Here is a 9,273-nt window from a genome sequence, read left to right on the forward strand (position 1 = left end):
TAAAGAGCACATCTCCAACAACCATAAAAGTTATCTCTCTCAATTATAGTTTCCATCTACAAGGTGAAATTAAATATATGTTTCAGATTTTTCTGCAGCGTTTTTGGCCGGAAAACATGCGGATGACGAGATCGAAATGGTGCAAAAATCTACTGCGTTGTTGGGTGAACTTTCAATGGAAATTCAGCAGAAAATGCCTTCAGATTCAGCGATAACGGCCTCCAAAATGTTGATGAAGACCACGTCAATGGGAGGTAACTCGGTCGAAAATTCTCGCAATACCAAGGTCTCCAATTCTCATTCGGGTATTTTTATTGGGAATATTCCTTTACATACAAGCTCGGACAACTACATAGATGAGGATAAAATTGCACGTGCTTTCAATAATTCATCCCATAAAACACTTACGTACATTGCCCCATCGAAACAAAAAGGGGAGATTGTGGTTCGCCCTTCTTTGGACATTGTGCGCAAAGGGTCTAAACGATGGAAATCTACGGCGGTAGGATATTTTCTGGGGAAACGACCGTACTACCATCACTTGAAAGAATTTGCTCACTCGGTTTGGCCAGCTCTACGTGAGGTGGAGCTGAAGGCGGAGGTGGTGCTGGAAAATTGGAATCAAGTGGCTCAAGAAAGAGCACACCATTAACTCTCCAACAACCATAAAAGTTATCTCTCTCCATCTACAAGGTGAAATTAAATATATGTTAGAATTTGTAAAAAGCTGTAAAATAGAATTGAATGGTGAATGAAGTTGAATCCTTGAATAAAGATCTACATTTCTCCCATTATTTGAGTTCTGCTCTATCTTCTCTTGTGTGCACAAAGAATTCTTTGGAGTATGTGGGGGAGTGGGGGGAGAGATACAGAGATAATATAAAATGGAGGATACAAAGACAAGAGGGTGAATAAGCAATTGTTGGGTGATTTATTATGTATGTGAGTGTGTGAGTGTGAGTGTGAGTTTATGTGTGTAAATACATAAAGAGTAAATATGATGAAAGTATTAAAAGCGGACCAAAAAATAAAATTCAGCATCAACGACAACTAAACACAACTTTAATAAGGAATATGAGTGTATTTATGACACATGAAATTGTGTCCAAATTCAGAATATTTACAGTGTTGCAACAATTTAAATAATGTAGACTACAAAAGAAGGGGGGATTTGGCACTTACCAGCAGGCCATTGCGAAGCCCGTTACCTATTGAAATGGGTATTGGAACAAAGTTGGAACAAAACTTGATAGATGACGTCATGATCTTCGAATCTTTGAAACTCTAAGCAAAGTTGCTCTACATTACACAATTCTAAATACAATTAGATCCCCTTCATTTCTTTGTGAAAATCCTTCATTAGTTGGCCGTGTTTGCTACTGGAAGAACTGAATCTTAATTTTTAGTTGATGAAGTAGACCAATAAACATACATGCGCCACACTACTTTCAAAAAATTCCCAGAATCATGGCTTTATTGTTTGAATGTACATATAACTCCCATCCATAAATCACTAGTGTTCAGCAATATACTAAAGAAACAAAGAGAAAAAAAAAGAAAAGAGAGAGAGAATAAAGAATCTTCACAAATCCAACCCCATACAAAATTGAAAAATTAAGAAAGCCAATGTTGAATTATTTTTTTTTTTTGAAGAGTTTGTTACAAAAATAAAAGTTGAAAACAAAAATTGTATTTACACTTTCAAGATTGAGAACTTACCAATTTTATGTTAGTACTTCTTAAAATTTTTTATTTAAAATAAAATATCCTCAAATGAAGAAGAGTGGAGATCCCACACATGTATATTTGTTTGGTAAAAAAAAAACCACAAAAAAAGCAAGAAAGAAAGGAAGATCTGCCGTGCCTGTTGTACTCTTGGAGGTACTTGTTGGGATGATAGTGGTGGTGGGGAAGGCGGAGGTGGTGCCAGAAAATTGAAATCAAGTGGCTCCAAAAAGCGCACACCATTAACTATCCAACAGCCATAAAAGTTATGTCTCTCAGTTATAGTTTCCATCTACAAGGTGAAATTAAATATATGTTAGAATTTGTTAAAAGCGGTAAACTAGAATTGAATGGTGAATGAAGTTGAATCGTTGAATAAAGATCTACATTTCTCCCATTATTTGAGTTATGCTCCATCTTCTCTTGTGTGCACAAAGAATTCTTTGGAGTATGTGGGGGGGAGGGGGGAGAGATACAGAGATGATATAAAATGGAGATACAAAGACAAGAGGGTGAGTAAGCGATCGTTGGGTGATTTATTATGTATGTGAGTGTGTGAGTGTGAGTGTATATGTGTAAATACGTAAAGAGTGATGATGAATGTATTTAAAGCAGAACAAAAAAAAAATTCAACATCAACCACAACTAAACACAACTTTAATAGGGAATATGAGTATATTTGTGACACATGAAATTTTGTCCAAATTCGAAATAATTACAGTGTTGCAATAATTTAAATAACGTACACTAAAAAAAAAAATGGGATTTGGCACATATCAGCAGGCCATTCGATAGCCCGTTTCATATTGAAATGGGTATTGGAATACAGTTGGAATAGAACTTGATAGATGATGTCATGATCCCCATATTTTATTTGTAGCATATATGCTAGAAGATAAAATCTTTATCTTATCTTTAATCAAATTATGTTTCCAATATAAGTGCAAGGTCCATTATTTTTTCATAAGAATTGTTTCTTTCATGATTTACTTATAGTGGATATGAACAAAGTAGAACTTAATAAAAAAAAGAAGAAATTAAAGCAACTTCTAATATGTCCAAAATATATTCAAATTATTTCTCGCATCTTTAAAACTCTGAGCAAAATTGCTCTACATTACACAATTCTAGATACAGTTAGATCCCGTTCTTTTCTTTGTGAAAATCCTTCACTGCTTCAACGTATTAGCTCCTGCAAGAATTGAATCTTAATTATTAGTTGATCAAGTAGACCAATAAACATACATGCGCCACATTACTTTCAACAAATTCCAGAATCATGGCTTTATTGATTGAATGTACATATAAATTCCATCCAAAAATCACTAGTGTTCACCAATATAATAAAGAAAGAAAAGAAAAAAAAAAAGAAAAGAGAGAGAGAACAAAGAATCTTCACAAATTCAATCCAATAAAAAATTGAAAAATCTAGAAAGCCAATTTTGAATTTTTTTTTTTTTTTGAAGAGTTTGTTTCAAAAATCAAAGCTGAAAACAAAAAAAATTGTATTTACACTTTGAAGATTGAGAGCTTACCAATTTTATGTTAGTACTTCTTAAAAATTTATATTCAAAATAAAAGATCTAATGAAATGAAGAAGAGTGGAGATCCCAAACATGTATATTTGTTTAGTAAAAAAAACTTCATAAATCTATGAAAATTTGCCCCAATTCATAATTGGCTAGTGTGGCAGTGATGACTAAAGCATCATTATGGAAAGTTTTAGATCATAATCATTCTGCTCATCCAAACTGGATGAGGGGGGTGTCTTCCATCGTCTCCACCTCCAGTACGTCCTTGAAGGTTATATCATGCACTTCTCTTACTCGAGACTTTCTAGCATGGTGAGAATCACCCCCAATAGGTCCTCCAGCTATCATTCATATGATTCCTATGCAAGGGGGTCATTGATCTCGGTTCTGCTTCGAGGAGCATGTGGATCATTCCTTGGGGAGGGGTTCTGGGCTAGAGACTTTCGCTTTCTTTTGTCAGCTTCCTGCTTCTGATATGGTCCTGTCCCTCTGGTTTTCTCCCAACGCACATATTCCTGCATGTATACATTTTGAATAAGTCTTCCAATTTCATTCTTGAGGTGCCGACATTCTTCGGTGGTATGACTATAATCATTATGGAAATGATAGAATTCGTCAGATTTAGGGCGATGGGGGCCATCCTTCCGCAATTTAGGACTAGCATTTTCCTACCACCGCCATGAGAGCATGGTTGATTGGTACGGTCAACGGGGTGTACACTACATTCATTTTCTGGAATGATGGCGTTTTGTCTCGAAAATTACTTTGCGGTTTCTTAGGGGCTTCTTCTTTCGTTTTCATACTCTTTTCCCCATGGATCTCCCTCTTGAAGGCTTGGGCATCCATCATATTGATGTATTTTTGTGGCGCGAGCTAGAAGGGTATCAAACTTGGATACGAAATTCTTAGCTAAGGACTTTAAGAAGTCTCCTCCAAAAGCCCCTGAGCGAAAGCACTAGTTTTTACTTCTTGGGTAGCAAAGAGCACCTCCAAGGTAGGCTGCGTTGAACCTTTGGAGGTACTCCTTCAAATGTTCGTTCTTCCTCTGTCTAAAACCAAAGAAACTAAGTTGAATTTTTTGAAGCTTTTGAATATTGGCAAACTGGTGAAAAACGGAGATCGGAATTCCTGGAAACTTTTTATTGCACCTACGGGCAATTATTTAAACCATTGTTGAGATACCTTAACAAAGGTGGTGAGGAAAACAAGCATTTGATCCTGTCCGTGCACTTGTGGAGGAGGGTTGCATTTTCTATACGCGAGAGATGCTCCTGTGGGTCAGTTGTGCCATCGTATTCAGCAATGGCCGTGGTACGACAATTTGCTGGAAGATCGTCTGCCATCACTGTGTCTGTGAAGGGACACCCTATTTCTCACCTTCGGTGGCCCCTACAATCTGGTACTGGATATCTTGGAGGCCTTGTTGAAGGTACTCAAGATGCGCAAGCCACTACGGGGGACTTCCTGAGAGGCCAATGGTGGAGGTCCCTGTCTTTCAATCACTGGAGATGGGGACACCTCCCTTAGCTTCTTCTCCAGGGGCGTCTACACATAAATTTCAGCTTAAAGGTGTGACTTGCAATTAATTCCTCTAATTTCTTCATCCTTTTTCTCATATCTTCTTTCTCTAGTTCCACTTCCTCTTACTTGGCCTTGTAGCTTTTGATTTCATTTTCATTGTTTGTTCTTCTCAACTGTCCAAGGATTATCATCTTGGAGGGTTGCATTTTCTATACGCGAGAGATGCTCCTGTGGGTCAGTTGTGCCATCGTATTCAGCAATGGCCGTGGTACGACAATTTGCTGGAAGATCGTCTGCCATCACTGTGTCTGTGAAGGGACACCCTATTTCTCACCTTCGGTGGCCCCTACAATCTGGTACTGGATATCTTGGAGGCCTTGTTGAAGGTACTCAAGATGCGCAAGCCACTACGGGGGACTTCCTGAGAGGCCAATGGTGGAGGTCCCTGTCTTTCAATCACTGGAGATGGGGACACCTCCCTTAGCTTCTTCTCCAGGGGCGTCTACACATAAATTTCAGCTTAAAGGTGTGACTTGCAATTAATTCCTCTAATTTCTTCATCCTTTTTCTCATATCTTCTTTCTCTAGTTCCACTTCCTCTTACTTGGCCTTGTAGCTTTTGATTTCATTTTCATTGTTTGTTCTTCTCAACTAAGGATCTATTTGCTCGTTAACAAGAGTCGCAATTACTTACGTTCCAAAATACATAATTCACTTGCATTAATTTCCTAACTGAAATTTCTTTTTCTTAATTTAATTTCCACGAAAAGGTCAACAAAACCATCCGATTTATAAATTACATTGCCACATTCATTATGTACCGTGTGATTTACTAGACTCCGGTGAGCACTCATTCTAAAGTCTTCAAACTTTGCAAATCTACAAATTTTACTGTACATTCTTCTGTGCAATTCTATGTTTGAAAACGCAATGTTGATGTGCAGGTTTGATGACCATGACATGCAGCCTTCTTCCCTGCAATTCTATGTGTGAAAACTCAATTTTGATCAAGGGACTTTGGAATAAGAGCAGGAAGAAGAGAGTTAGGAAGGCAGCGGCTCGATGATTCAATCTCCGCTGAGATTGGTGCTCTGTGTAATGGGTTCTTGTGGTGTTGCCTCTATAGGTAATTCTCTTGGAGGTACTTGTCGGGAAGGTGGTGGTGGAGGGGAAGGCAGAAATAGTGCCGAAAAATTAAAATTAAGTGGCTCCGGAAAGAGCACACCATTAACTTTCCAACCACCATAAAAGTTATCTCTCTCAAGTATAGTTTCCATCTACAAAGTAAAATTAAATATATTTTAGATTTTGTAAAAAACTGTAAAATCGAATCGGAAGGTGAATGAAGTTGAATCGTTGAATAAAGATCTACATTTCTCCCTTTATTTGAGTTTTGCTCCATATCTCTTGTGTGCACAAAGAATTCTTTGGAGTATGTGAACGGAGGGGGGAGAGACACACAAATGATATAAAATGGAGGATACAAAGACAAGAGAGGGTGAGTAAGCAATCGTTGGGTGATCTATTATGTATGTGAGCGTGTTAGTGTGAGTGTGAGTGTGTGTATGGATGCATAAAGAAAAAATGAATGTATTTAAAGCAGAACAAAAAATAAAATTCAACATCAACGACAACTAAACACAACTTTAATAGGAATATTAGTGTATTTATGACACATTAAATTGTGTCCAAAGTCGGAGTATCTATAGTGTTGCAACAATTTAAATAAAATACACTACAAAAAAAGGCGGGATTTTGCACGTATCAGTAGACCATTCCAAATCCCGTTTCATATTGAGATGGATATTGGAACACAATAGGAATAGAACCTAATAGATGACGTCATGATCACTATTTTTCATGGATTAAATTTTTGAAACTGGCAAAGCGTGCCAAAATGTGTTCCAAATAAATAGTTATAAATGTTGTTCCAAAGACAGTTCGAATATAGTAATAGTAGATGGTTGGAATTCTGTTTGAAACACAATATTAGAATTAGGGGCAGTCTTACATTGAACGTTCCTATATGTGAGACAATTGATGTTCAAAAATGACGGTTAGTAAACGTATTCCACAATGAGGTACAATTTGGAATGATTTTGGGTATGCACCTTAGCAATTAAGTAAAAAAAACATCCTAATTATGAGTTTTAATTAAAATGGAATGTGTTACAATGATCGTCCCAACAACTGGTGCAATTTGGAACGATTTTATTGTTTTATTAAATAGTGTATTACTAAGACAGTTCCAAATAAAGTACAACGACTATAATTTAACGGTCGAAAAACCATTCTTAATTCCATTGCAATGACCATTTCAAATTGCAAAATAATGGCTACTTTTAAAGGCTAAATATGTGTTCTAGTAACCGTTCCAAATTTTTCTATATATATACGTGTTCCTCTCTTTCCATTTTATTTCATTATTTTCTTTCATTCTTCTTATTTTCTCTGTATTTCTTGAATCTCTCTGGAATTTCTTGATCTACCACTATTCCACTAATATTCTTATACTCTTGTTCAGTTAATCTCTCTTGAATTTTCGTTGATATTTGAAGTTATTTTGATCAGGTAATAACTTTAAACCTTTATTTTTCAATTCATTGTATTCATTGTAATTTTGTCAATTAAATCTAATGTGATAATGATATATGTATATGTGTGTGTGTGTGCATTTGTAGGAACCATGATCATATTAAGATAGTTGAGGAGATGAAAGTATGAGAACAACCAGCCCAGTAGGGTGTGTTTTAATCCATAGTTTGAGGATGGTGTTCTATATTTATACAATGGGCCAAATCTCAACATGCATATATTGATGGTGAGATAATTAAGTTTCCTTATCAGAAGTGCAAAAATGATTCTTTTAGAACCACGGACGACTTAAATTTTGTTTTGTATATGAAAGATTTTATGCCACAGTATTATAATTGCACTTCTCATGGCGAGGAGAGGGTGCACGAGTATTTTGAGGCCGTCATCAAGGCCCCTTTGCAGAAGGAGAAAACATCTGTTTCTCATGAGGTGGCACACTGGGATGATGCAGCGCAGAGGATGATTTTCAGCCACCAGGCCGACTTCAGGTCTGCTAATTATAACTAGGATGTTGTGCATGATAATGATACGAGGTTCTGTCCTACTAAGGCAGTGCCTCGTTTATATTATGGTGGGGACCTTTATGATTATGTGTTTGGGCTGGCAGATCGGTTTCAGAATGTAGTACATGCTACAAAGCAGCCGTTCTGGAGCGGTTGCACCCAATCTCAATTGGGTTTGTTGCTGAGTTGGTGAATATCAAGATCGAGAGCCATATTTCTCAGCATATATATGATCGTATATCCCAGAAGGCTGCTCATAAATTGGCCCGCGATTACACTCTCCCCATGGATTACTATAGTACTAAGAAGTTCATAAGAGATTTGGGTTTACTTGGTGAGAAGATCAGCGTGTAAGAATGATAGCATATTTTATCGGAAGGACGACGTTGATTTGGACAACTGCAAGTTTTTTGGAGAAGCTAGGTACAAGCCGACAGGAGAGCGAAATCCATCCTAATCGAAGACCTCGTATGCCATTCTTAGGTACTTGCCGATTACCCTCGCCTGTAGAGGTTGTATTAATTATTAGAAATATATGAATCACTAATATGTTTGTACGTTCATAGTTAGTTAGTATGCTCATTCGTTACATACGCTATCTTCAGTACGGGCATGCAATTTTCGCTGTGTACGGATGCACATAATTAATTGAGAAAATTACAATCTTAATTTGCAATTTAGGAGTTGATATTTTTTATCTTGTACGAATTGATTTTTTTAATTTGGTCATATAATTTAGCAATTTTAGTATTTCTTCTGCTAATTTGATCTAAAATTCTACGTGATTTGCACATAACCTAATTAAGTTGTAATTTTATTTTTATAAATTAATTTCATGCAGAATCAAAATTACCAACACCTTGTGCTACAGAAATAATTTCCATCCCAATAAGTTACAGTATATGTAAATCTTCCATCTTTTTTGAACTTTGCACTAAAAAGAATTTTTTTGAGTCATCATATATTGGAAAAATCCAAAAAGCAACATATATATCACAAATTTAAATTTCTACTTTAGTTAATAAGTAACCCATGATAAAAATACCAAATTTGTGAAAGTTTTACGTTAATAAAATCCTTTCGCTTTAATTAGAATTTAACTTATAAGTCAAATTTTATTCGTAAACTTATAAGATTTAACTTGTAAAATATTTTTCTTTAAATTCAAGTTAAATGTGCAATATAAGTGCAAGATCCTCTATTTTTTATCAAGATTGTTTCTTTCATGATTTACCTAGTGGATATCAATGAAGTACAACTTAATAAAAAGAATAAGAAATTAAAGCAACTTCCAATATCTCCAAAATATATTCAAATTATTCCTCACATCTTAAAACTTTGAGCAAAATTGCTCAAATCTAGATACAATTACATACTATTTTTTTTTTTTTGGGAAA

The sequence above is a fragment of the Sesamum indicum genome, unplaced genomic scaffold (assembly GCF_000512975.1).
Source record: "Sesamum indicum cultivar Zhongzhi No. 13 unplaced genomic scaffold, S_indicum_v1.0 scaffold00095, whole genome shotgun sequence".
NCBI classification, from domain to species: domain Eukaryota; kingdom Viridiplantae; phylum Streptophyta; class Magnoliopsida; order Lamiales; family Pedaliaceae; genus Sesamum; species Sesamum indicum.